Source organism: Neopsephotus bourkii, unplaced genomic scaffold, assembly GCF_033783945.1.
Source record: "Neopsephotus bourkii isolate Nb327-2 ecotype Australia unplaced genomic scaffold, CSIRO-AGI_Nbou_v1 NB_1767, whole genome shotgun sequence".
Taxonomy (NCBI): Eukaryota; Metazoa; Chordata; class Aves; order Psittaciformes; family Psittacidae; genus Neopsephotus; species Neopsephotus bourkii.
In genome coordinates this window covers 4,992,989-5,019,208 of record NW_026902241.1, presented here as the reverse complement: position 1 = coordinate 5,019,208, position 26,220 = coordinate 4,992,989, and the positions used below count along the sequence as shown (strand labels likewise).

Genomic DNA, 26,220 nt, shown 5'->3' with positions numbered 1-26,220 from the left:
CAAATGCAGCTTTTATATAGCTAATTTCATAACATCCCTTTCAACAACACAACAGTGATGTCTTTTCTGCTGTGGTGTTTAGTGAGGGCAAAAACTGAGTTTAGGAAGACACTTAAGAGTACTGAAATACTCACTTAGAATACTGCGAGGAACTACAGGAGATGTAGCCTGACATGAACAGCACTTTCGAGACTTAACTCCAAAACATAAGAGGTAAAGGAACTCTGCATACATTTCTTATTAATTTAGTCTTTTAAAATAAAGTTATTAGCATAAACTAGGATCTTTATTTCTTGAGAGTTCATCTCTTCCTGTTAAATCATCCACTTAAATCATCATGCTCCGTTTTCAGGCACATCTGCTGTGAATGTGTTGTAATGCTCAAATGATGGATTGTTAGTGCCAAAGAGCAATAAAAGGCTGAAACAGATCCAGATATGTTTTGAAGGAGGTCAGTGGGAAATGATAGATCTTTACAGGTCAGTTTCTAAGGGCTTGCCTGTGTCTCATGCTAGATTATAGTATGTGCGTGATAATAACAAATAATAATGATAATGCCTCACATTTGAAAATCTCAAAAAAAATTATAAAAATTGGTTTTTGTAAGTTATTATGAAATAGAAAATCTTAGAAGCAATAATGCTGAATGGCTGATTTGTGAACTGCAGCAGTGTTGAAGGCACTTCTGGGTTGTTTAGTCGTTGCCTTTAAAGAATAATATGTTTTGTTATGTGTTGAGGTTACTAAGTGCATTCAGGAGCTTTTAGATAGTCTTCTTTCGTTTTCCAGAAAAGCAATATTCTTGCAGTGTCACTGTGAGTATTGGATATATTTGTCTGAGCCCAGTATTTAATACTAACTAAATCAATGGTCTGCAACAGCACAAAGTTAAAGCAATCCTGTGTATCACTTTGGGTATTTTGTGCACCTGTGCAAGCAAGAGCACAATATTCAATTGTGGGTATTTCTTAGATGATGACTAGTTTATTTGCTAGCAGTTATTTTGGTAGGAACCAAAAGTAAGACAAATGGTAAGACTTTCCAATATACCATGTGATGATACTGTGCCATAACAAACATGAATTATTAGCACGTTGCATTTCACTTTCTGTTGAAGTGTTGCTTATTAGTCATTGCCAGAGGAGTAGAGCTGGACCACAGCTGTCTGTTGCTTTAATTCTCCATGGCAGCACTTCATTGCTCTTTCACTGCAGAGAAGCCGTGGATGCCCCATCCGTGTGTTTAAGGCCAGGTTGGACAGGGCTTTGAACAACCTGGGCTAGTGGAAGGTGATCCTGCCCATGGCAGAGGGAGTGGAACTGAATGTTCTTTAAGGTCCTTTCCAACCCAAACTGTTCTGTGATTCTTAGCAGGAGCTGTTTATTCCCTGCTGAATAACACAACCAAAAAGTTGTGTTTTAGGAATCCATAAACAAAACCCCAAACCCATTGAAAGTCCTTCGTCCTTCTCTCATCACTGGCTGTCCTGGTACTTCTTTAAATGTTCCTTTGGCCATGCTTCCTCAAATGTTAAACCTTCTAAGCATTTAAACTTATTTGTAAGATTTGCTCTTAATCAAGTGCTTTTCTTATGATCCCACGTTGAACTTCTGCAACACCACATCAGCAGGCCTGCCTGAGCAAGGGCTCTGCTTCTCCAGGGTGCTTCTGCTCTCCTCTTTCCTTGAGTTTCACCACCAAGTGTTGCTTTGAAGTTGTCCTCATGCAAATTGAGCAATTCAGTACCTCACGTCAACTTGTCTTCTCTGTGATCCTTTTGCTCATATTTCAATTCAGTACCTCACTTCATCTCATCTGCTCTGTGATCCTTTTGCTCTTATTTCCAGCTTGCTTACCTGATCTTGTCTTTGCTGGTACTTCAAAATGTAAAGTGGTGAAATAGCAGCTCAGCTCTGTGAGATGTGCGCTCATGATAGTCTTTTCTCCTGCCCTTTATTTTTCTGAGTCCCCAGTCCTTCTTGTATTAGTATTGGTTTTACCTCTAACAATTCAACAATAATTCTTCATATTAACCTACACTTTCCCCACCTTTGGATACATGAAAAGACTTGTTTACGTCAGCTTAATGGTGCTAATCCTGTTGATCTTCCCCTCTGTTAGTACCTCCCTTGCTCAGTGCTGGCTTCAGCTGTGTTAGATAAGTACAGTATAATGTGACAATTTGGGTTAGCTCACATTATTTATGTACCACTGAGGTCTGTTTGGGCAGGAGGAAGTAAAAGGTTGCAATTCGATTTTTAAACTTGTTTTAGCTTTAAATACCAATCATTCTCTTATACTTTAAAAGCAAACATTACCCACAGCACTGTTAGTCACCTGAATCATGGCTACAGATTTAACTTATGTTTCCCACATTAACAGAAATCTTTATGAATGTAGTAAATACCTCTAAATTTTGGACTGATTTTTGTGTTCTTCAGTCAAACTTCCGTCAAGTGTTAGCAGTTCATAGTGTTACCACATACTAATTGCTATGCACAGTCAAGAAATGAGCACATGCTGTCTGGGTGTTGAGTTGTACTCTGTGTCTTGCGGGGGAAGGGCAAGAGGAAGCTTAAATAAGGGAGCATGAATTTCCTATTATTCTCAAAATTTCTTTGCCTTTGAGAATGGGTTGTGGTGGCAGCCCAAGAGCACTTAAAAGTTCATAAATACTTCAGGATGCTGAGAGGAAGTTTAAAAGTACCTGAATTTAAAAGCCATTGGTATGAAACGTACCTATCACTTAAGGCTATGTTCACAATCCTGAAGTGTAGAAAACTCCTCTGCAAAGGTACTGACAGAGGGAATAGCTTATAGAGATAAAATATGAAGGCAGCTGCCTTTTCAGTTTTTCCATAATCGCAATTTCTCATCTTTGCCTCTTCTTACCAACTCAGGTTATTCCTTTCATTCTGTTCTTTCCCAGTGTTCCTCATAAATTCTTATTTAGGATTTTAAAGTGTGTGATGCAAAATTTTATCGGCTGCATTAACCATAAAAAAACCCCAAACAAACAAAAGACCAAACCCAAATGAAAAAACCCTCCACCTCCAAAAAAAAAAACTCCACCTAAAAAATCCCCAGACCACTCATGGAAACCAACAGGAAAAACACATAGAAGACAACCTTTATGCACATATTTTATTCTGCCAAAAAGGAAAAGCTATGTAAGTAACATGAACAATCAGGGGGTTGGTTTTGTGTGTATAGAAATACCTAGAGTCACGCCTCTGCACAAGAGGAGGAAATTCAAATGCTGACACATTGTTCTCCAGAGATGCACTGAGAGCTTTGTATCTCACTTCTGCTGGAAGAGTTCCTAACTGTAGCTTTTATAAAGTGTGCTTTTGCTAAAATACAAAGACTGCCTAAATTATATAAATCACTGTGGTTTAGCTTTCAGGGAGAGAACAGGATGTTTCAAATTAATCAGAAATGGGTACCAACTCACATAAAACCTGTTCGCATCTGTCTGCATAAACGAACAAATGTCTAGCTAATGCTAAATAATGCATGTATCTTGGATCACAGAGATTCTTAACTTAGCTTTTTTTGACTTCAGAATGAATTGGCCAAGGACCTGTGAATGTTTGATTAGTGATTTTATATCTATGGATAGGTCATTAATATCTGCAGGTACTCTTCAGTCTTTGGCGGGGTTGCTGTCTATGTATTTTGTATTTTAGGCTTGGTTTGTTAAAGTAATCAAATGCTGAAAGTCTCAAGTATTTATTTGTTTTACTTAGCTATTGTCACTTTATCAAAAGTGTTATCATAGCCAACTGGAAATTGCTTTCTGCTTGTTGTTATCCTGCCAGGGTGCCTGCAATTCCACTGTTTTCTTTTCCAGCAGGAAAAGCCTGTGAGGAAAAAACATTTTTCTAGCCTTAACTTTCTCTGTATGCTTTTGGTGTGCCTGCCTGACTTCAGGCAATGGGTTTATTCTTAAATTAATTCCTACTTAATTATTCTAGATTTGTTTTTCTTGGGTATTTTCTATATTCAAATCTGCTTCCATGTTAGGATTTATTAACTATTAGAATCACAATATGGGTATTATAGTATCAGTGCTGCCCTAGTCTATGTTCTTAGTTACAGTCTAGAAAGTGCTTTATTAGTTTCATCATCTCATAATTAATTTCTCATCGCATAAGACATGAAGCATGTGTAGAGATGGTCAACTTTGTTGATGAAACATTAATATTGACTGAGCTGCGAACTGTGAGAGGGTGAGAACAGAGAATTAAAGAGTCTGCGGTTGGAAGAGGAGGAATACAGCCTTTTGCTTAGAGGAAGAGCTGCAACTTGATCTGATGGACAAAGGTGTTTGAAGCAGGAGCTTGAACGATCTGTACCACACTGCTGTGAAGTGCCTCTTCAAAGTAAGGATGTTTTCAAAGTCTGTATGCTCTGTCATGAGGGGGAATAGTCTCCCCACTAATAAATCAGCATTACTGAACAGTTTGAGAGCTCGTTAAGTAAACTTGTAATGGATAGGACTTTTTAAGCACTCCTGAAGTTTTAAGTGCTCTCCATTTTTGAGAATCCTGAATGTTGATTATTGGTAAAAAAGAGAGATTGTACTGTACAAAACAAATTGTACTGTACAAGGACAGTACAATTCATTAAGCTTTAGCTGAGGCTCTTTGAGGTGAGTATAGGAGGAAGAGGTGGAAATTGTGGGTGGGAATATATTGTTACAGGAAAGGAGGAGTGCAGTTAACGCCTGAAGTTAAATGAGACTTCTCAAGGGGACCTGTCTGAGTTAAAGCGGTTGCTTGAGGATTTACTCAGACTGATTTGTGTTACATGAATGATTCAGGTGTGTACGACTGTGCTTTCCTGGGCTATTTCTCCAAAAGAAAGATGTGTAAACAAAAGCATGGCGCAAAGAATGAAGTGTTAAATTAGGATATCAGTGCAGTGCATTTTTTACTTTGACAAAAAATGTTGCTTCTGGCTGTATTGCAGCTCATTCCCAGAAGAGCAGTTGTCTTATGGTAAGTCAGGAAAGTTGCAATAGATCAGTACTTAAAATAATAAATAATCTGAATAATGAAAGAATTCTGTCACTAAGCAGAGTAAAGCAGGTTGTTTTACTGTTGAAAAAACAATTAATAAGCAGTTTTTTAGTACTGTAGATATCTATTTCTGTGGATTGTCTTTTTAATACTGTAATTTTTATATAGGTATTTATCAGTATGTACCTCTCATTTTGTCCATTTTTGAGGATCCAGTGTCTCGTTTGTTTTATTCAAACAGTCCTATATAAACTTTCAATACCACACAGGATCTTTTTCAAACCACTGAATAAAGCCTATGTTTTTCTCAAAGGATAGTCATTATCCTCAAATATCTAAGAGGATGTTCTGACATTTCTGTGGAGGGAAAGGTGTGTGAGAGAAGTCACGGTAATGCTGCAGAAACAGCACAGTTAACAGCATTTCTCTCTGTTCCTTAAAAGCCTGCGATGAATCTAGTGCCTCTTTCTCTGGTATTGCTTGGCTCATGTCCCAAAAGACCACTCAGCTTCCATCATTATTAGTGGTAGCCCATGTACTGCTAATGAAATCTCAGAATACCTTGAGGCACCAGGGTATACCAGACCATCTGTTGCTACTCCTCTGTCTTGAGATGAAGGACCATAACTGACTGTGGCCTGACCTTCAAGAGTGAGCCATGTGCATAGCCAGTGAAGGGGTTGGAGCACATGCATATTGGTAGCCCATTTTTAATCTCTACCCATCAGACAGCTACTATATTCCCTTAACTACCTCTGCTGTTCATCTCTCTGTGTTCTTCTGACTCCACTGTATCATTATGAAGGTATAGTGACTGGAATCTGCAGTAGCAATAGCATGGATATATAGAATGAAGTTCCATCCATGTTTTAAGCTGTAGTAAAACAATTGCTCTGTATCTTATACTTTCTGATGATGCTCAACATTTTATTGGCTTTTTTTTTGTTGTTATTTTGTTCCAGCTGTGTATAGAGCAAATTATTTCAGAGACCTGGCAGCAAAACTCCCAAGGCTTTTTTTCTAAGCTGTAACTGCCCAGGAAAATGTTGAGGGTTTTCAGTCTTGTGTACGCTTTTTCAAGATCAGATGGTTTCAATTGTACTAAAAAATGCAGGGTATCACCTGAAACCTAAGGACATCAATGGATATGCTCCCACACAGGGTCACACAAATGGGCTGGTACAAGGAAATGAGATAGGCGATTTCTCTGAATGCAAATATTTTTGTGTTGAGGTCTGTTTTTCCAAAGGCAGAGAGCTGGGAAAAAAAACAGTGGTGCAGCAGCAGTGAATCTGCTTTTCCAAACTGCAGAGGACCACCAGAGAGCCACAAGAATACAGTGACCATTGCCTTATTCCTCCCCCCCACTTTTTTTTCTTTCTTTCTTTTCCACCAGAAGCTTTTATAGCCTGTCTAAGGTAATGCTGAGAACTATTTGCCCTGCTCATACCTTTCTCGTTCTGACACTAGTTGGAGATGCTTTCTGTATAATCACAGAATATTCTTGGGTGTTTGTGATTTCACTGTCATTTGTTTCAATAAATTGGACCAGGAAGAAGAAACATACTTCTATTTAGCAAAACTGCTCACTTGCTGTTCAGGACATGGAATGGAGCTTGCAGGGAATACTTTGAATCTTTTAAAAAGCTCTTTACATAACTGACACATTTCTGTATGTATTTTGTGCAAGTGTTAGAGGGTTTTATCCTCTTTCACTGTGTGTTCTCAAAGGGCAGAGTCCTCTGCATTGTTTTGAAGAAAATTAAATGGGAGCATTAGTTTATGATGTTCTTAAATATACACTAAGAGAGAGGATGCTGCCACTTTAAAACGCTTCTAAAACTTTGTCAGCAGTTGCAGATTGGACTGGTGAAGAGTTCATTTTCTGTTAAGGATATCTTCATCTAGATCCTGCTTTTTGCTGCTGCTGCAAGCAGACTCTTTAGGGGAGGAGAATATTTATTCCAGTTAACTCCTCAACTATTGGATCCTCAATCCCTTGTTATTACAGCCAGTAATCCGCCCTAGGAACATCAGCAATAAATTGGAAGAATAGTGTTACCATGGCAGCTGCCCATTCCTGTTTTCATGCAGATTCTTCAGATTAAAGGATAGGCTTCGACATGCATGTATAAACTAGGGGATTTTGCTTTTTTTCCACATTTTTGCAAGTTTTCCCATTTTTGTTCTGGTGCTTTCTTAGAGAGTGGGGTTTTGTTTAATGGGCAGAATAACTTTGCAGGGGTTGTTTTGGGTGTTCACAAGAACTCTGAACCTCAGTTGTTAGGTGTTCCTTGCAAGTTACCGTACAACTCCATCTTCTGACCTGGGTTGCAGTGAGTTTCTCTCATCTGCAGTGGTTAGTCTGAGGGGCTGGGAAACTGCTGTGGAAATGTTACTAGAAGTAGTTTTGTTTTCTGAAGTTCTGGTCTTCCACCTTTAGCAGCCAAATTATGTCAAAACCTAAAATGGTGCTTAAAGATTTGGAACTTTCTTTCTAGGAAAACTGTTAATGTTTGTGCTAACACATGCTTCCTGCAAAGTGCAGTGCTGCGCTCCAGTAAGGTTTCATGCTGGGTTTAGGGTTCCCACTCCTACACTTTGAAATTCTAGAGGGCCTTATGCACTACGTAGATTTATCAAACCAGTTAGTTGTTATGGGAAAAAGACTAACAGGTTTTTAATTTCAGTCTGGTTTGGAACTTGAATCCTCATTTTTTCAGGCCAGTAAGGGTGACTCCTTTTCTAGTGTCACTTAAAGTATCATCAGTGATTGTCCATATCAGAAGACTCAGGGTGCTCAGTAATAACGTGCAGGTACAATTCCTCTCTATAGTGCTGTGCCTGATTGGCCTGCAGTATCTGAAGTTGTTCTTCACAGAGCTACTGAGATCATTTTGTTTTAATCAACAGTTTACTGATTCCTGTTGAGTATGATGTAATTAGATAGAAAGTATTTGCTTGTGCAAGGTGAATGTTTCTTGGGTTTGTTTGTTTGGTTTTTTGTTTTGTTTTGTGTCTTGGTTTTGAAGTGTTTTTTTAGGCATCTCTTTCTGGAAGGTGTGCAGTGTTGTGCTCACCATCACCCATTTATTACTAACATGCTATTTTACATGCATGGCTGCTCATCTTATAACTGTCTCCCTTGGAATGCGTGAGGGCATTTAAAAGCATCCTGTACAAAACCAGAGTTTGCTTGAAGGTCCTTTCTATCTTGTTTAATGATGACGTAACATTATGTCAGGGTTGGTAGTGAAGCAACTGTTTTCTGACGTAATTACAAGTGCTGTATATTAGCTGGCTGTGAAGTGTTATAACCCACTCTGCCAAATAGAGAATACGTGTGCAGTAACTTCTGTGACATGAGCAGCCTCTTCTGGTTCTGCAGTGAATGGGATCAGTCTTAACTGTTTTGTGATTATCAGAGACAGGGTACTGTCGTTGACATGTGATTGTGCTAATGATAGACTGTTGTTGTTTGGGTACCCCTATACCCTGTTTCTCTGCAGGACACATTTCAGGGACATAAAGGAAGCTGCATAGTTCTGTTGAACTCCTAACCTAACTCCAACAGCCTCATGGGGGCTGTTGTTTAAATGTACAGGCATGGCCTGTACCAAGAGAGAACAATTTAAAGATTTCTCAAAAAAGCTTAATAGCTGCTGATGCTAATAATTTATTTTACACCATAATTTTAATCTTCTAAACCTTTCTTGTTAAATGAATGTATAAATGAAGAGAAAAAATATGCATGCCAATGTTTGATGGTATAACACAATAAAACAATATTTTCCAGTTAGTTTCATATCACTGTTGTTGCCAATTTTGTTTTTGCAAACAAGTGTTTATAAGCTTTAGAAAGAGTAGTAAACTAAACCCATAAATCATTAAGTAGATATTCTGATACATTCATTTAACTTTCGCTTAAATTTGGAATTTTCTACATTCCTGCTATATTACTATGTATTTTCTAGTCATAAAGTCTTAATATAAGTAATACAATAAATTAAAAGAAAACACAGAAAACTTCCTTCCCTTGAAGCAGCTGCTTTGCAACTTTCATGCTTGAAGAATTTCTAAAATGTAAAGTAAAATCTCTTGATTAATGAAAGGGCTATGCTTATGATTGTATAAACAGTCATTAAAAAATGCATACTGTTGTAAATGTATGATTCACTTGGGTGTAAATTAAAATTTTCAGTACCAACAGAGACTTCAGTGATTGAATCAAATCATAACTTTTAATAGTATATTTTTCATTAAGTCAGTGAAACAGGTCAGCAAGAATTTAGAATTGGCAGTAATAGAAGAGAGAATAGTAAATGAGATTTTTAAAGAAACAACTGAAACAAATGCATTTCCTTTTTTTATAATTTAGATATTGCTTCAGGTCGTGTACTAAAAATCACCATCCCTCTTGTTTTGTAGTCTGTCTTCATTCACCTTGGAATCAACCTTATATGAAGCATTTTTTTACCTTTTTTTTAAATTGTCTATTTATGTTAAACTAATAGCAATTTGTGCATTTTGTCTTTTGTGGTTCCATCTCCTTTCTGAGTGATGAACCTCCCTCACATGAGATAGGTTAGAACTTTGTGTAAGCATTCATTACCTTAAAGGGATCAAATTCAACACAGGGCAGAAACCCTCCAACTGAATAAAATGTTAAAAATATAACATTTTGATGCTCTGAAAGAAGGGGAAAGACTCGTGTGAATATATTTTTATCATCAAATAAATGCCAGGGGGTGGTAGGGTGTAATTTTTAGATAATTATTGATGGCATCTGACAGTTGTGCCCTGTGCTTTCTCTATGCATGATTTTCCATCTAGATTTCTGAAGCAGAGCGATACTGTGCAAAATGCTTTGTGCTTACATCAGTGATGTGGTTAGTGTGTGCCATGATGCTGGGTATGGACACTTTCAGCAGCCTTACTGCCTGATACAGAAACAAGTTCCAAGCCTCTGACTAAAAAGTAGACTCTGATTAACCCTTTTCTCTTTTTTTCCCATCTGCTGTAGTAGTGACTCAAAACCTCTAAACTGGGAGTAAAAACTAGTACTGAACAGTTGTAACCTACATATGTACCTGAGAAATAGTATTTTCCGCATTTATTGCAGTTTTTCTAGAGCTAGGTGTGTAGTAAACCTGGCAGGTTTTGGTATGAAAATGAATAAAATTGAATGAAAAATGAATAAAGATGGGAACTTGGGATGGTATGTGTTTATTTTAGTTGCAAGGATTTAGAAGGATTCTAGGATTGATTCATTAAGACAGGCAGTACTTGCCTTTTTTATATAGAACATGGTTGATTGGTTGATTTATTTTCCACAGCACTTTTAACATATGTAGAAATCTACATATTTTTCTAACTAAATACAGAGAGAATGGGATGTATATTCATCATAAGGATTGGAGAGTTCTGTTTCAGTATTTCAAAATCTCAGTCTGTTATGCTTTTGATAGAGTATTTAGCTCCAAACTACTCATGATTTCAAGGTTGAGGAAAAAAAGAAAAGTAGCTGTTACTTATCTAAAGTGCCTGGAGCTAATCTACTCTTGTGAAGCTGACAGAAAATACTATTTTAATTTTGTTTGTTTCATTTGCATTATAAAGCCTGGTAATGGTCTTCTGGACTCTTGGAAGAGAACAAAAGCTGAAGGAGGCTACTCTGTGGGCTGCATAGGTTGCTAGAGGGAAAAGTGCAAAAACATGCAGGATTTGTTGGGTGTTTTTTGTTTTGGTTTGCAGTGTGCTTGGATTTGTTTTGTTTTCCAGTCTTGAGTGGCAGAAAATGGAATGTGTTGAAACTGTGCTTCTTGTTGGCAAATATAAATCTGTATTTACAAATTATAAGAAAGGCTGGAGTTAATAAAAAGTGAGGGAGGAGAGGGAAAATAAAAAAAGCTCAGGATAATTGCATATAGTGATAAAATTGCCCATACGGGCACCTGCTCTTGGAATAATGGATATGCTCACAATGTATTTGCTAAGTGAGCTTAAGCTGGTGTTTGGGTCCAGGTTGGTTTAGTTGAGCAGTGTGCTTTTTCTTCTACTGGAATTCTAGATGGGAAGATACATAATCGAGATATTTGTGTATTTTGGCATGTGTTCCCATAGCTTAATTCCTGGTGTCTTTCAAAGGTATGACATCTGTCTGTTAGTTAGCACATCTTAACCTATTACTTTTGTATCAATACTTAATTTTGTGTTGTCATTCTGCAAAGATCAGTTCATTTGGCAGTGGTACTTAATGTCTACATGCAGGTAGTATCAGAACTTACTATGTAGCATCTTTTCTAACATCAGTGATGTTCAAGCATTTTTTGCTGTCATGTTGTATTTGTGATGCTCGGAGGAGGTCCAGAGCTCAGATGCAGCAGACAAGGCTGAGCAGGAAGGAGATGATGTGTACAGGCAGGGAGAAATTCACCAGAGTCTGAAGCTACAAGGTAGTCATGCTTGGTTGAAATTACTCATTTTCAATAGGTCAGCCTCATTTGGGATGATTTTCTGATGATCTTGTACTCTTCTGTATGAGCATGCTGATAATGCCTTCTGACATTTCTGGCTGCTAAGAGATTCTTATCTAGTGAGCATGGTTGCTTAGCTGCAATTACTGAAACCCTTTTTTCACTGATGTCTTCCTGCTTATGCTTTGTATGGTGGTGGTGCAGCAGCACTGGAAGAAGAGAAAGTTATTTATCTTAATAGTAATCTAAAATTCTGGAGTAAACTTACTTGAAGTAGTGGCTGGTAGTAAAACAATATATGTCAAACAAACAAAACTACACGGTATGTAAAAACAAAGGTACTTTTCTCACTGCAGAGAAAACAAAAGAACAAACACAAGGCAGATGTGAATCACATTGCTTAATGCTATCCTGGAAAACGCTTGGTCACTAAGATGATGTGTGTGGTCTAAGAAACGGTACAGATTCACCAACTAAACTCGCTTACCCCATTTTGATTATGCTTGTAGATGAATGTGAAGAGATTTCTAAGAAAGCAATGACTTATTTCCTGAGTTACAAGCACTGCAGCTAGAGCACTCCATGACTAAATAAAATATTAATGCACTAAAGTTGAATTCCTTTACTGTTTTTAAAGTCTGTATTTATGGTGTACACTTTTGATTGAAGGGTTCTGGGATAAGACACCAGAGTGTATGTGTCTTGCTGTACTGAATTTGCATTTTCATTTTTGTTTTTTTAATGGCTTTGGGTTGATATTTACATTTCTGGGAAATACTGTTACATGTATGTCAGAATAGTCTTTGTTATTCCTACTAGCACCTAGCTCTTGGTTTTAAGACAGTCCCTGTTTTGGTTCTCAGTGTTACTGTTCAGACCTTCAGTGTTTTGCTTATTGTTTCTGTTTCTCACCATACTTTTACTAGATAACCTTGCTGTGGCAGTTTCTAAGTACTGAGGACTAAAAACAAAAATTCGATTGTATGCATTTTTTTCTTCTGAGAAATTGTTTATGCTTTCAAATTCTTAAATATTAAGGAAAATAAATTGTTTAGTAGATGCTGGGTATATTATGTGCAAAATACTTGAATTCTTTGCCTGCAGAGCTTTAGAAAAAGTTTTTCATGCTGGAGAAACAAAGTAGAGCAAAGGAATTAAGTGAGTGAAAAGTAAGTTTGTCTTGTGATCTGGCTGATGCATTTGCCTTCTGTGGGACGTATCTGTGGAACTGAGCTAACTTTACCATGCTTCATGGAAGAATGCTTTTACATACTAGTCTCATTCACTAATTGACCCCGAATTAGTGTCACTGATGTTTAAGGACTTATTTCTCATAAGAAGCAAACCACTCCTCAGTCCTCCAAAAAAAAAAAAGAAAAATTATAATGACATTTGCAATAGAGTCCGGTGGGGCATTAAAAAAAAGAAGAAAAGGAAGAAAACCCCTACACTGAACAAAAACAAACAAAAAAAAACCCAAACAAAAATCCCACAAAACCAAAAAGCAAAACGAAGCACCCCCTCCACCCAGTTAACAATTTATCACTCTTACAGAATTATTTAACAGCATTACCACTCAAAAAAACGAAAACCAACCCCAAAACCCCAAATAGCCAACAAAACAAACAAAATCCCCTGATTAGGCTAAAATCAAGTAACAAACTCAGTTGGATAGCAGGGGGGCACAACCCTGCAAATGGAAGGCAATTCTTGAGCATGTTTTACGTAGTGTTTTTTAAATACATATATACTGAATGCCTTGCAATGTTTTAATCCTCATTTCTTTTTGGTAGAGTTGTAGGGTTGATTGAAAGCAGTCTTTTTTTTTTACTTATCTTAGATTAATTTACAGGTCCAGCTGTGTTTTCTGTTCTGTTTTGGTTTGGTTTTTGGATCTCTTTGAGGGTATTTGGAGTTTTGTTTGTTCGTTTGGGTCAGGTTGTTTTTAATTTTTTTTTTATGAGATGTTGTTAGATCACTTATTTGAAAATGTAAAGACCTAGCAAAGCTGTTGTGTTGGACAAGGTTTAATTAGTGGAGACAGAAGTGGAACTAAGAAAAAATACAGACTGCTGCATGTTGTAACATGCAACGCGTCACAACATGTTAGTTGTTTCCTGCTTGACAAGGAAGAAGCTAAAACTCCCAGCTGAAGTTCTGTTTGTTGTTTGTTTTCAGTGTGATTCATGATAAAGTCAACTGCTACCTAAACAAATGCAAACCACCACAATGTATTGTGATACCTGCTGCATTGCTGCTGTACCATAGAGTATGTGACATATTACAGTTGGGTCTTGCTTTTGAATTTGCTCTTTTACTTTTCCGTCCCCCCAATGCCATTGCCGTGTACAGTCATGAGACAGGTGTCAAGTTCAGCTTTTTCATGTTCCTGTAACTTGTGATGGCAGCTAGAACCATCTGAGGCAGGTGATGAACCACGGGTAGACAGTCTTGTTGCCCTTAAGGTATTCCTTCCTCCAAATACACTTGGAGAATTGTCTGGAGTAGAATATTTCCCATCTCAAACACTGCTTCTTTTTTTGCAATGGTTTTACAATATCTTTTCCCTTCTGAGCAGCTGTTGGAAATACTAGCACACGATCCAGAGAAAGGAAATGTTGAAGAAGTGACCAAAAGCAGAGATCCAGTATAATCTGTTACAGTAACCAGCTATATGATATAAGCTTTATTTACAAAGACAGTCAGTTTAGAGAGTTTTAAAAATGAGAAGCCATAGCAGAAAAGTGTAGAGAAAAAGAGACAAGGGGGGGGGGGGGGGGAGAGGTAGACCTTGGTGATGGAAAATAACCAAGACATAGTGCAAATCTGATTGGGGGCCGGGGGGGGATTCTGGGTTGAGGTCTGATAATTTTGAGCCCTTTTTCCTCCTACTTTGAGCATCATTTGATTGACATAACTTCTGTGGCTGGTCCTGGTGACACAGGACCTTTGTTCTGAGCCCATATAGCTCTCCTCTGCTGCATAGGGAGAATCCATAAGTAGAGGACAGATTGTTGACTGTTTAGTGATTATTCAGATGTTTTTCTAGGTCATTTGCTTCTGAAGAAAAAACAGACTGAGTTGTAATTAGCTTTGACAGGATTCTGAAATGATTTTCAGCCCCTTCTTATGTCTGTGTACATGGATACATACACAACTGAGCCCAAAAACCAGAAGAGGAGCACTAGAGGTAGTCTCAAATTGCAACTGATCTCTAGCATTTTGCTGCTTTGGTATTCAGCCAGTCTCTGGTGCCTGTGCTTCCTCGTGCGGGGGGGGGAATATTCTTGCCCTTACACAACTATCAGACAGGCAATACTCCTCTGAGTCTTTTTGCAGGGATCTCACTTTTCTGATTATTTATAATTCACAGGTGATGTCGTGTAGTACAACCCATTTTGTTCAATGATAGCAGTTTGTCAGTGAGGACCCTGAAGTACCCTTGCACTAAGGAGGCTGACATTACAGGAATCCTCTCGCATATGAAAGCTGTGGGCACGCTCACGAATGCCCATATTCATATATTGAACAAATATTCGTAGTGCTACATACTGTAAAGTTGCTCTTGAGTGTCTTGAGTTTGAACTGCAATTACTGAAAATCTTTCTCAAGACCTCTGTAGTGATGTGGTAGGCACCAATTTATAGTAAAGTAGCTTGTGAGACCAAACACTAGACTTGTCCCGTTGATGGTTGTTTGAAGAAATGCAGAGGAAATGTTAATCACCCAAAATAAGCAAAAGGTGACCAGAGTTTAACTGCTCTAAACAACAATATAGTACCCAACTTGTTAATGATTTTATATCAGTTTGAAGCAAGAATCTTGTGGCCTATTAATGCTGATAATTCATCAGTGCTTAGTAATAATAAAGGCTAAGCAAATCCAAGTCTGTCTGTTGCTGGCAAACAAAGATGGGTTTTCTCTCTCTTATGCTGAACAGGGAGATAGTTACTATTGCATAGTGCAGGGAAATACACTGCAGGTATGTGGTTACTAATGTTTATAGAATATTTGAGTGCTCTTGCTAAATTACATAATTATGCATTTAATGTGCAACAGCTGTTTTGTGTGCCTTCTGTCAGGCTGGAGGCATTGCATGTTAGGATGCAGAGAAAATTACTAGGGTTTTTTTTGTTCTTTAACCTCCCCCACCTTTTCTTGTGAGCATTTTCTTATGTAAAAATCAGAAGTTATACCAGTAGCTGCCCATAAAGAAGAGATGTGAATTTGGCACTGACAGTGTTTGCTGTATAACCTCATTTGCTGAGGTTTACGTAACTGAGTAGTAAAATTTGTCCAAAGCTATACTGTTATATGCTATGTTCTTCACAGTTTCACAGTTTGAGGCTAATTAGAGTTAGCACTGGGGACACAGATTTCTTTTGCTTCTTCAAAGAAGGTAAAACTTTGATGAAGATTGTGGAAGAAATGTAACTTCTGTTCTGTAGACGCTTTACAAAACACTTTCATCTGAAACGGAAGGATCCTTATTTTGACGATATATTGCCTTGTCCTAAAGGTTGATTTTTAGAGGCTATAATCAAGTGCCTTTGAAATAGACTCACTGCAGTGCTTTATTTGGCATTGTGCAATGATGTTTTCCCATGGGGTTGTTTGTGGGGTTATTGCCAGACAGTTTGAATTGGCCTTGCATCTTTGATGATTTCTTAATGTCACTATCCTTTGTATGGACACCAGTTCTTGTACATCTTGGTATAAAGGTTCTGGTTTATCCTTATGTTTCATATAAGCTGTTGTCCTGTTTCTAACAAGAGCCAGTAGCAGAAGTTGGGAAAACAGGCAAAAGAAAATGGGACAAGTAGAGAGAGTTACTTCTCTTCCCACCTTCTGGCAATCAGAGGTGTACATGAATGCCCTCAATGCTTATGTTGGATTACAGGATCCTTAGAGATTCTGTTTTCAAGAATTTGAAGCTGGGTTCTCCCCAGGAAAGGTTCTGGACTTGCGGAGATAGTGAATTTTATTCTTATTCCGTATACAGAAATGGAGAATTGTCCTAAAAATTACTGACAGTTCATTTTCATGCTGATTCCACAGATACTATCAACTTGCTTTTATTTCCTCCTATATAGTAAGATGCCTTCAGTTTGTATATGCTGCAATATTAAACAAATTCTTTGTACCAGTAAGAATGATACTTGGTTTTCACATGTTCCACATAAAATGGCAGAAGGTCTCTCATTATTTCTTTTGGCATATATATCTAACGCATCGTGGTTGGCGAACCTTGTTTTTCCTTTAGGACAACATTTTAATAAAAAAAAATAAATTGGTGCAGTTCACAGACATTACAAGGTTGTTTTTATAACTGAAAAAAAAAAACCCAAACCTGAAAATAATGAAAGACAACAAATTTTCCTGCTTTGAAGATGGAGTAATGAGGAAACTGTTGGAATCTTCTGCATATACCGTTTTTTTATTTGGTTGACTTTGGTTTATGTTTTGGAGTTGGGTTTTTTTAAGTGTAGTCCAGAGTTTATAGATCATATGCTAATGTTATAAGTCTGATAGTTATTAGAAAGTTGAGCTTTTTAAAGCCATTGCATCTCATCAAGCAATTTTTAAATCGCTTTTGCCATCTAGTCATTTGTAATGAAGAGGCCTTATTAAAGTAGTCTCTACGTCCTGCTTAAGTGACTGAGACAGAAGTGGTATAAATTGATTTTGCTCTAGGTCTGGTTCTGTCTTTTCAACTAACTGTAAAAATATATTATTTACAAAATAACTGTAAAGTGTTTGCTACATTGCAGCCTGTCATCTTTCTAGTCTGCTGATATTAGTCAATGACAAAGGAATACCTGAAAGGAACGACTTTATTTGTTACACTGTTCATTTTTAAGTTTTTTGTATTGTTACAGGAGTATGTCTCATCAGTAGGATTTCTATAACTAGTAATAAAATCAAGAAGATTGGATGTTTCAAATTTCTGTCCAGTTTTGCTTATTTATGGGTTGGTGCTTAGGTGTGCCTTCCCTGGAGAAGCACATCAGTACTACATAACTTGATCTTTCATAAGTGATGTAGAGAGCTTGCTGGCTTTCTGGCCTCAAGTGTGTTTGCAGAGTAGTAACTCAAGGACTCAATGAAACCAGGTTTCATTGAGCATATTACTGTTCTATGGTGCATTAGGGCATAGTGAACTATTTTACAGCTGTATGTATGTGCGTGTCTTACAAAAAAAGCCCAAACCCTGTGGACTGCATAAACAATATGTAGATGACATTTTCTACTCCAGTTTGTTTTGAGCCTTGGCCTAGTGTTCAAGGATATTTCACTTTTGGAGTGCTGTTATTTAGATCTGATTTAAAATGGAGGGCTTGATCATCTGTAATTGTTAAACACAAGCGTGTGTGTTAACATCACAACTTGCTGGTTGATACCTTTAGTATGAACTGTGTAATCATAGAGTAGTTTAGGTTGGAAGAAACCTTGAAGATCGTCTAGTTCTGACTCTCCTGCCACAAACAGGTTCAACTTTCACTAGACCAGGTTGCAAAAAGCCCCCTCCAACCTGGCCTTGAACATTTCCTGGGATGATGCAGCCACGGCTCCTCTGGGAAACTTGTTCCAGTGCCTCACTACTCTCAGAATAAAGATTTTTTTCCTAATATCTAATCTAACTCTACCCTCTGACAGCTTAAAGCCATTCCTCCTTGGCCTATCCTTACCTGCCATTGTAAAAAGTCTCTCTCCAGCTTTCTTGCAGGCCCCCTTTAGGTGCTGGAAGGCTGCTATAAGGTCTTCCTGGAGCCTTCTCTTCTCCAGGGTAAACAAGCCCAGCTCTCACATAGTAATCTTCCTCTTTCAGAAAAATCCAAAGCAGAATTTGCATGTTCATTTCTCTTTTTGCCCTGCAAACCTAGTTATGACTTTCCTCAGGGTAGGATTTAAAAAAAAAAAAAAAAAAGTCTCATATTTCAAAGTTGTTGGTGCAGGATGGCTGTTGTGTTTCCATAGTAAAGGTTGGTGGGATTAATTTTCCTTCACTAAAGCACATTGTAGTCCTTTGATATAAAACTGAATGTGTATTTACAGGCAGTTTGGCACCTGAAAATTGTTTCCATTGCTAGCAGGTTGATTACTGCTGTTGTGTAATAGTTTTTTCTGTTATTTTTATCCATTTGTGTGGTCTTATCCAAGCCATCAACTCTAATCATTATCATGGCTTTCTTTTAGCTGTTTTATTACAATGGGTTTAGACCAAAATATGCTCAGTTAAGTTAGAAACAGTCTGGTTGAGCAAAAGAAGCATTGTATTCTAGCAGATTTTGTTCTGTTTTGTTTATATGATACTTTTTTTTTTTTCTCCCCCCAATAAAAACCTAGAGCACATAAAACAAAACAACCTACAGATTGGTGGCTCTTTAACAGTCCTGGTAAATATTGTCATTGATGAGAGAAAGTTTAGCCATAAACATAGAGCTCAGTCTTAGTACCGAGAAATGCAAAACAAGAATTTAACATTGAAGAATGGCTTTCTTGAAGAAGGAAAAGAGGCCCAACAAAGCCAGCTCAGTGGACATGTGCTACATGTTTAATAAACCCATCACGACAGGGTTCCACTAACCTTTTTTCAGAAACCCAGAACGGCTATAATTCTGAGGATTTCAGAAGTTCATTCAGTGGGGAATTTGTGTTAACACAGAGAGAGCTCTGTCTTTTCAGGTAACTTTTGTGTAAAGAGCAGTAATAATATAGTCTTAGAAAATCCATTTTGGAGATAATGTCTTTGGCAACTGCTCAGGAATGCACAGTCTGGGTTTGGTTTTTTTACGGTATCGGCTTGGTTGCGTTTTTTCAATGTAGTTAGTTCAAAATCATATTAAATAAAAAATAAAAATAAATATAATAATAAAAAAGTGCTGTGAGCATTCCGTGCTTTCTGGTGCCTAAGACTATGCTCTGTTGAGCCTTCCAAACTTCTCAGGAAAACCAAAGCTTGTTTGTCATTGACCTAGAAACACAAATACCAAAGTTGCATTCTGGTGGGCTAGGAAATATGAAATCCAGTTACATAAGATTGTTGAAAGACATTAATGAACTTCATTATGCCTGATTGTTTTGTAACCTTTGCTCAATTAAGCAGTGTCTCCCTTCTTCTGTAGCTGGATTTAGATCCTGTAGTATCTCTAGGGAATGAAAGGCCTAAAACAGTTCTTCCTTCAGAAGAGACTACATAAGTTTTTGGCAAATCATTAACTGTGTGAAAAATAATTTTCATTTTATGTTTTAGGAAAAACTGTAGCCTTGTACTCTTTAACTGAAGAATAAGTTTCAGTGTCTTTTCTTATGAAATCTGTATGAATATTAGGTTTACCTCTGCAAGTACAATGTAGTACTGGATTCTTTTCTGGTGCACAAAGGAGTTCTTTCAAAGTCTGTGAAAGGTTATGGGGAGTGGAAACTTTCCAAACAGACTTCAACATGTCCATTTCTGGTTTTAAAACGTTAGAAGAAAATGACCTTGCTGGTTTTGAGCTACTTTAACAAGTTCAGAAGGAAGTCAGTTAACCTTTCTTAGGGTGTCACTATATAAATTCATAGACACAGTTTGAGATTGTCAGTTTATTAGCTTTTAAGGTGCTAGTAACAGTTCATATTTCATGTCGGTAAGTCTCATCAGTAGGTGCTAAAGTATACTTTCCATCCTCTTTTTCTTTAGCTATACTCTTGTGAAACACTTTGAGAATTAGATATAGATGCTTATTTCGTGTAATTCATATCTGTTAACGCATATACAGAGGTGGGTGATATTTTGGTGAATACCCATGAGCACATGTACTCATCTATAGACCAGAGTGGGAAGGAAAATCATCAAGGGACAAAGAGTCTCAGTGAAGAAATACCCCTATTTCTGGCCTGAGGCATCTTTTTTGATAAATCAAAGGGCAAGTCTTAAGAAGGCTAACATTTATTTTCCTCTGGTAAAAAATTCTCGATATACATAGTCTAATTCTCTCTTTTTGCCCACATCTATGCTCTTATATTCCTTTCAGTTTAGTTTCCCTGTGCGTGTAGGCAAAAAAGGAATTTATCTTGGAGGTGACTTCCAGGTCTACTCTCACTTTGAACCATCGTAATTACCATCCTATTTGAAAGGTCTGTATTGCCGCTACAGGAACAGTCGTAAATGGTAAATTGAGAGACAACTTAGAAAAATGCAGCCTTTGCCACCCAGTTTCTTTGGTCCTTTTTGAGAAGTCTTTTGCACCTCCAAAACTTAAACTTCTGTTGAGGTTCTTCTATTTGAACAAAAAATAATTGTCCAGCTTTCAGGTCTGTGCCTGTATGAACCTCACTTATGTGGATGCGGGGGCATATCTGAGCTCTCTCCATCCTTGGTGGAAGAGCATGGGAACTTCTAGGTGTCCATTTGAGGATGGTAAGACCACTGTTTGCCAAAGAAGTTGTGGCTGCGCCATTCTAGAAAGTGTTCAAGCCCAGGTTGGAGGGGGTTTTGAGCAACCTGATCTAGTGGAAGGTGTCCCTGCCCATGGCAGGGGGGGCTGGAACCAGGTGATCCTTAAGGTCCCTTCCAAGCCAAACCATTCTGTAATTCTATAATTCTATGATGATTCTATGATATACTCAATATATATTTATTATGGAGGCAAACAGCTTCCTCTTTTTTTCCACTCTGACTTTTGCCTTCCTTTCCTTATTCTGGTGTTGGTCACCGTTTGTCACTGATTATCAGAACACGTAGGATTGGGTCCCATGTGCTGCATGCATCTGTATCCCCAAATATTAATGATTATATTAGGCACCATTTTTCTCCGTTATTTCTTTTGCCACATAGATTATATGAATTGTATGAAGCAATAAAAGGTAAATGTGTAGTGAGGAAGCAGGACTGATTGCACCAGGTCCAAAATGCACAGGGGCCTCAAGTGTCCACTGTAGCTCATGGGGGAAAGGAGGCCATTAACCCAGGAAGCTGGGAACTAGTAACAAACCAAAAATAAAAAAAAAAGGAGGAAGAGGACAATTAAAAGCAAGGGTCTTCCTCCTAAATCTGTTGCCCCCGCCCAGAACCACTTTGCAGGTCTGCAGGGGGCTAATGAGGAAACACACTTGCACCATGAACAGCCAGCTGATGCACTGGTAAAAAAGATGTCTACTGGTGCTACCAGGAAAAAGCGGCGGGTCATAGTGGTAGTGGACTCTACTTTGAAAGGAACAGAGGCACCCATCTGTCAGCATGACCCGGTCTCAAGTGAGGTGTGTTGCCTACCTGGGGGATGGATCAGGGATGTTTCAGAGAGGCTGCCTGCTCTAGTAAGTCCTACTGACTATTACCCACTTCTAGTGACCCATGTGGGTGCTAGGGATATAGATAGCAGTAGCCCGGAGAACATAAAGAACTACAGAGCCCTGGGAGAGGTGGTTAGGGGCTCTGGAGCTCAGATTCTTTTCATCAATCTCCAGGTCAAAGGGGAGTACCTTAAAAAGGCTAGGAGGATTTGTCAGGTTAATAAATGGTTAGAAGGGTGGTGCCATAGTGGTGGTGCCTTCTGCAAGTAATAGAGCAGCCGACAAGGAGAGGTGCCATGCTCGACCTCATGCTCACAAACAGGGAAGGGCTCGTTGGAAATGTGATGCTCCAGGGAAGCCTTGGGTGCAGCGATCACGAGATGGTTGAGTTTGAGATGCTCAGGACAGTGAGAAGAACGTGCAGCAAGCTCACTGCCCTGGACTTCAAGAGAGCAGACTTCGGCCTCATCAGGAGCCTGCTTAGTAAGGTTCCATGGGATATAGCCCTACAGGGCAGGAGGGCCCAAGACTGCTGGTTACTATTCAAGGATCACCTGCTTCAAGCTCAGGAGTGTTGCATCCCAACTAGAAGGAAGTTCAGCAGGAGATGCAGGAGACATCCTTGGATGCATAAAGAGCTGCTGAGGAAACTTTGAAGGGAAAAAGAGGCTTATAAAAGGTGGAAGCAAGGACAGGTGGCCTGGGAAGAGTACACAGATTTTGTCTGGGAAGCTAGGGCCCAGGTTAGGAAAGCAAAGGCCCAGTTAGAATTAAACTTGGCTAGGGGTGTTAAGGATAACAGGAACGGATTCTATAGGTACGTAGTGAATAAAAGACAGATTAGGGACAACGTAGGCCCCCTCCGGAAGCTATTAGGAGAACTGGCTACCCTGGATTTGGGAAAGGCTGAGGTTCTTAATGACTTCTTTGCCTCAGTCTTCACTGGCAAATGCTCTGACCACACCACCGAAGTCTTGGAGGGCAGACGCAGGGACTGTGAGAATGAAGACCGTGGGCCCACTGTAGGAGAGGATCTGGTTCGAGACATTCTTAAAAACCTGAATGTGCACAAGTACATGGGACCTGATGAAATCCATCTGTGGGTCCTGAAGGAGCTGGCAAATGAGGTTGCTAAGCTGCTGGCCATCGTATTTGAAAAATCATGGCAGTCAGGTGAAGTTCCCAATGACTGGAAAAAGGGAAATATAACCCCCATTTTCAAGAAGGGGAAAATGGATGACCCGGGGAATTACAGACCAGTCAGTCTCACCTCTGTGCCTGGCAAAATCTTGGAGCAGATTCTCCTGGAAGGCATGCTAAGGCACATGAAAAACAACAAGGTGCTTGGTGACAGCCAGCATGGCTTCACTAAGGGGAAATCCTGCCTGACCAATTTGGTGGCCTTCTATGATGGGGCTATGGGACTGATGGACAGGGGTAGAGCAGTCTATGTCGTCTACCTGGATTTGTGCAAACCGTTCGACTCTATCCCACACAACATGCTTGTCTCTAAACTGGGCAGACATCAGTTTGATAGGTGGACCACTCGGTGGATGAAGAACTGGCTGGATGGCTGCACACAAAGAGTTGTGGGCAATGACTCAATGTCCAGCTGGAGACCAGTAACGAGTGGTGTCCCTCAGGGATCGGTGTTGGGACCGGTCTTGTTTAACATCTTGGTCGCTGACATGGACAGTGGGATTGAGTGCGCCCTCAGCAAGTTTGCCGATGACACCAAGCTGTGTGGTTCGGTTGATACGCTGGAGGGAAGGAATGCCATCCAGAGGGACCTTGACTTGCTTGTGAGGTGGGCTGATGCCAACCTCATGAAGTTTAACCATGCCAAGTGCAAGGTCCTACACCTGGGTCGGAGCAATCCCAGGCACAGCTACAGGCTGGGCAGAGAAGAGATTCAGAGCAGCCCTGCAGAGAAGGACTTGGGGGTCTTGGTCAATGAGAAAATGAACATGAACTGGCAGTGAGCGCTTGCAGCCCTGAAAGCCAACCATACCCTGGGCTGCATCAAAAGGAGCGTGACCAGCAGGTCGAAGGAGGTGATCCTGCTCCTCTACTCTGCTCTTGTGAGACCTCACCAGTTCTGGTGTCCTCAACATAAAAATGACATGGATCTGTTGGAACAAGTCCAGAGGAGGGCCATGAGGATAATCAGGTGACTGGAGCACCTCCCATATGAAGATAGGATGAGAAAGTTGGGGCTGTTCAGCCTGGAGAAGAGAAAGCTGCATGGAGACCTCATAGCAGCCTTCCAGTATCTGAAGGGGGCTTATAGGGATGCTGGGGAGGGACTCGTCATGAGGGACTGTAGTGATAGGACAAGGGGTAACGGGTTAAAGCTTAAACAGGGGAAGTTTAGATTGGATATAAGGAAGAAGTTCTTTCCTGTAAGGGTGGTGAGGCACTGGAATGGGTTGCCCAGGGAGGTTGTAAATGCTCCACCCCTGGCAGTGCTCAAGACCAGGTTGGACAGAGCTTTGGGTGAGATGGTTTAGTTTGAGGTGTCCCTGCCCATGGCAGGGGGCTGGAACTTGATGATCTTAAGTTCCTTTCCAACCCTAACTATTCTATGATCTCAAATTAAATATTTCTCTTTATTTGAATATATTCTGTATCAGCTGGGGTAGATACATTATAAAGCTGACTTTCACATAGAGATGAGTCCAGAGACCAGAATACTTGCTTTGGAAATTTTATGTATATATGTTATATTAAATAGTGTTTGTCATGAAGGAGCAGCTTTTAAACGTGTTACACTTATTTTCTTTCTAGTTGATTCTTTAATGATGCAGGCAGCTGGTAGAAACTTTGTCACAACCTTGATCTCTGACCTTTATAAAAAACTCTCCTTCAAGTTTTTCTCAATCATCCAACTTGTTCTCCCCATTCTATTATATGCAGCAGATGATTTTAAAAATTCCATTTGAGTGTATAAAAGTAGCAGTTTTCCAGGCACCAGGTGCAGAATAAAGATGACTAAATAAGTAAATGCTACAGGAGCTGCAGGTTGGCACATGAAGCTACAATGTGATAAACTTATATGAGTTACAATAATGTGCATCTTTACTTCTTGAAGGAGTGCATAATAAGAACTGATTTAAATATGTTCTGGTTTTAAGAAACATCCCATGTGTCTTCTTTGAAATTAGCTTTGCCTTCATCTGTTGGAACTATTAAGCTGATCTGCTCCTTGAATTATTCTATACAAGCCTGTACAACTCAAAAGAGAAAAAAAAGACTGTAAATCAACATTGCATAATTTTGGAAGCCCACTTACTATGCCTGAAAGTAATTTTAAGATGCAATTGAAGGAAATAGGTGCTTACAGGATACACTAAACAGTGTAAATAATTCATGAATACCTAAAGTTTCTCTAGCTTTCTAATTCTTCAGGAGTGAAAAAAGGCTTTAGCTACAAAGCATTTCCAACACATTTTGCAAGGCCTTGGTTTAGGCAAATCCCTTGTCTATAAATTCAGATGCTAAGTTAAAAAAATGTTAGCTTGTGAGAAGTTAGTTTTTTTATTAAAAATCATAGCATCTCCACTGACTAGAGCGCAAATGGTTTAGATTAACTTTGTATAACAGAATAAATGGTATATAATTTCCAAAGTTATAATGAGAAAAATACATGCTTCACAGTTACTAAAAGAGGAACAAATAGATATGGAGTGTAAATAATTGGCTAATGGTTGTAAATCAGGGAGCTAACACTTTTTTGTTCTCTCCCTTGAGAGAAGGATTGTGTTGGTGGGGTTACTCTGCCATAGTCAATTACCTTGAAGGATGTCCCTCATAACTGCAAAATGAATTCTGTGATGCTGTTCATAGTTGTTGCTTTGTGTGATGATGAATAAAACATTTCAAGTGTGTAGTTGTGTGAGCTCGTGTCCATCTTCCAGTGGAAGAATTCTTCCAAGTCTCAGAGGAGGATTTTTTTAATTATTCTTGACTGGTGTTATTTAAGGTCAGCTCTGAAAACTGTTTGTACTGACATTGCATCAGCTCACCAGGTTTTAGGTTTCCAGGGTTCTCCCCTTCTTTTATAACAATCAAGAATGTCTAAAATTAGTGTTGGCTTCTCCAGGAATCTAAAAATCCATGTCCTGGCTTATTTGCAAATGTATAGAACTGCTGGAAGCGTAAATGTTGCATATGGTCGTCTGTCACTTACTGGATTACTAACGGAAGTGAAGCTTGTATTTTAAACCATTACCTAATTTAGAATTGTAGTATAAATTTGGTGGTATGAATTACTGCCAAGGTTACATACAACCCATTTTTGTATGACCAATATAGCTTTAAAATATCATTGTACTTTTATAAATATGAGATAACATCATGTGGGAAAAAATAATTATCTATGTCTGTGCTCAGTGTTCACGTTTTCATTTTTCATCTGCATGCCCAGCAGGGCTCAAATAAATATT

The 26,220-nt window shown here is 38.8% G+C and overlaps 1 protein-coding gene across 6 annotated transcripts in view; it reads left to right on the top strand.

The window, feature by feature from the left end:
- Positions 1–26,220, top strand: part of UTRN (utrophin) — a 369,401-nt gene that overhangs the window by 255,438 nt on the left and 87,743 nt on the right. The window lies entirely within an intron of this gene.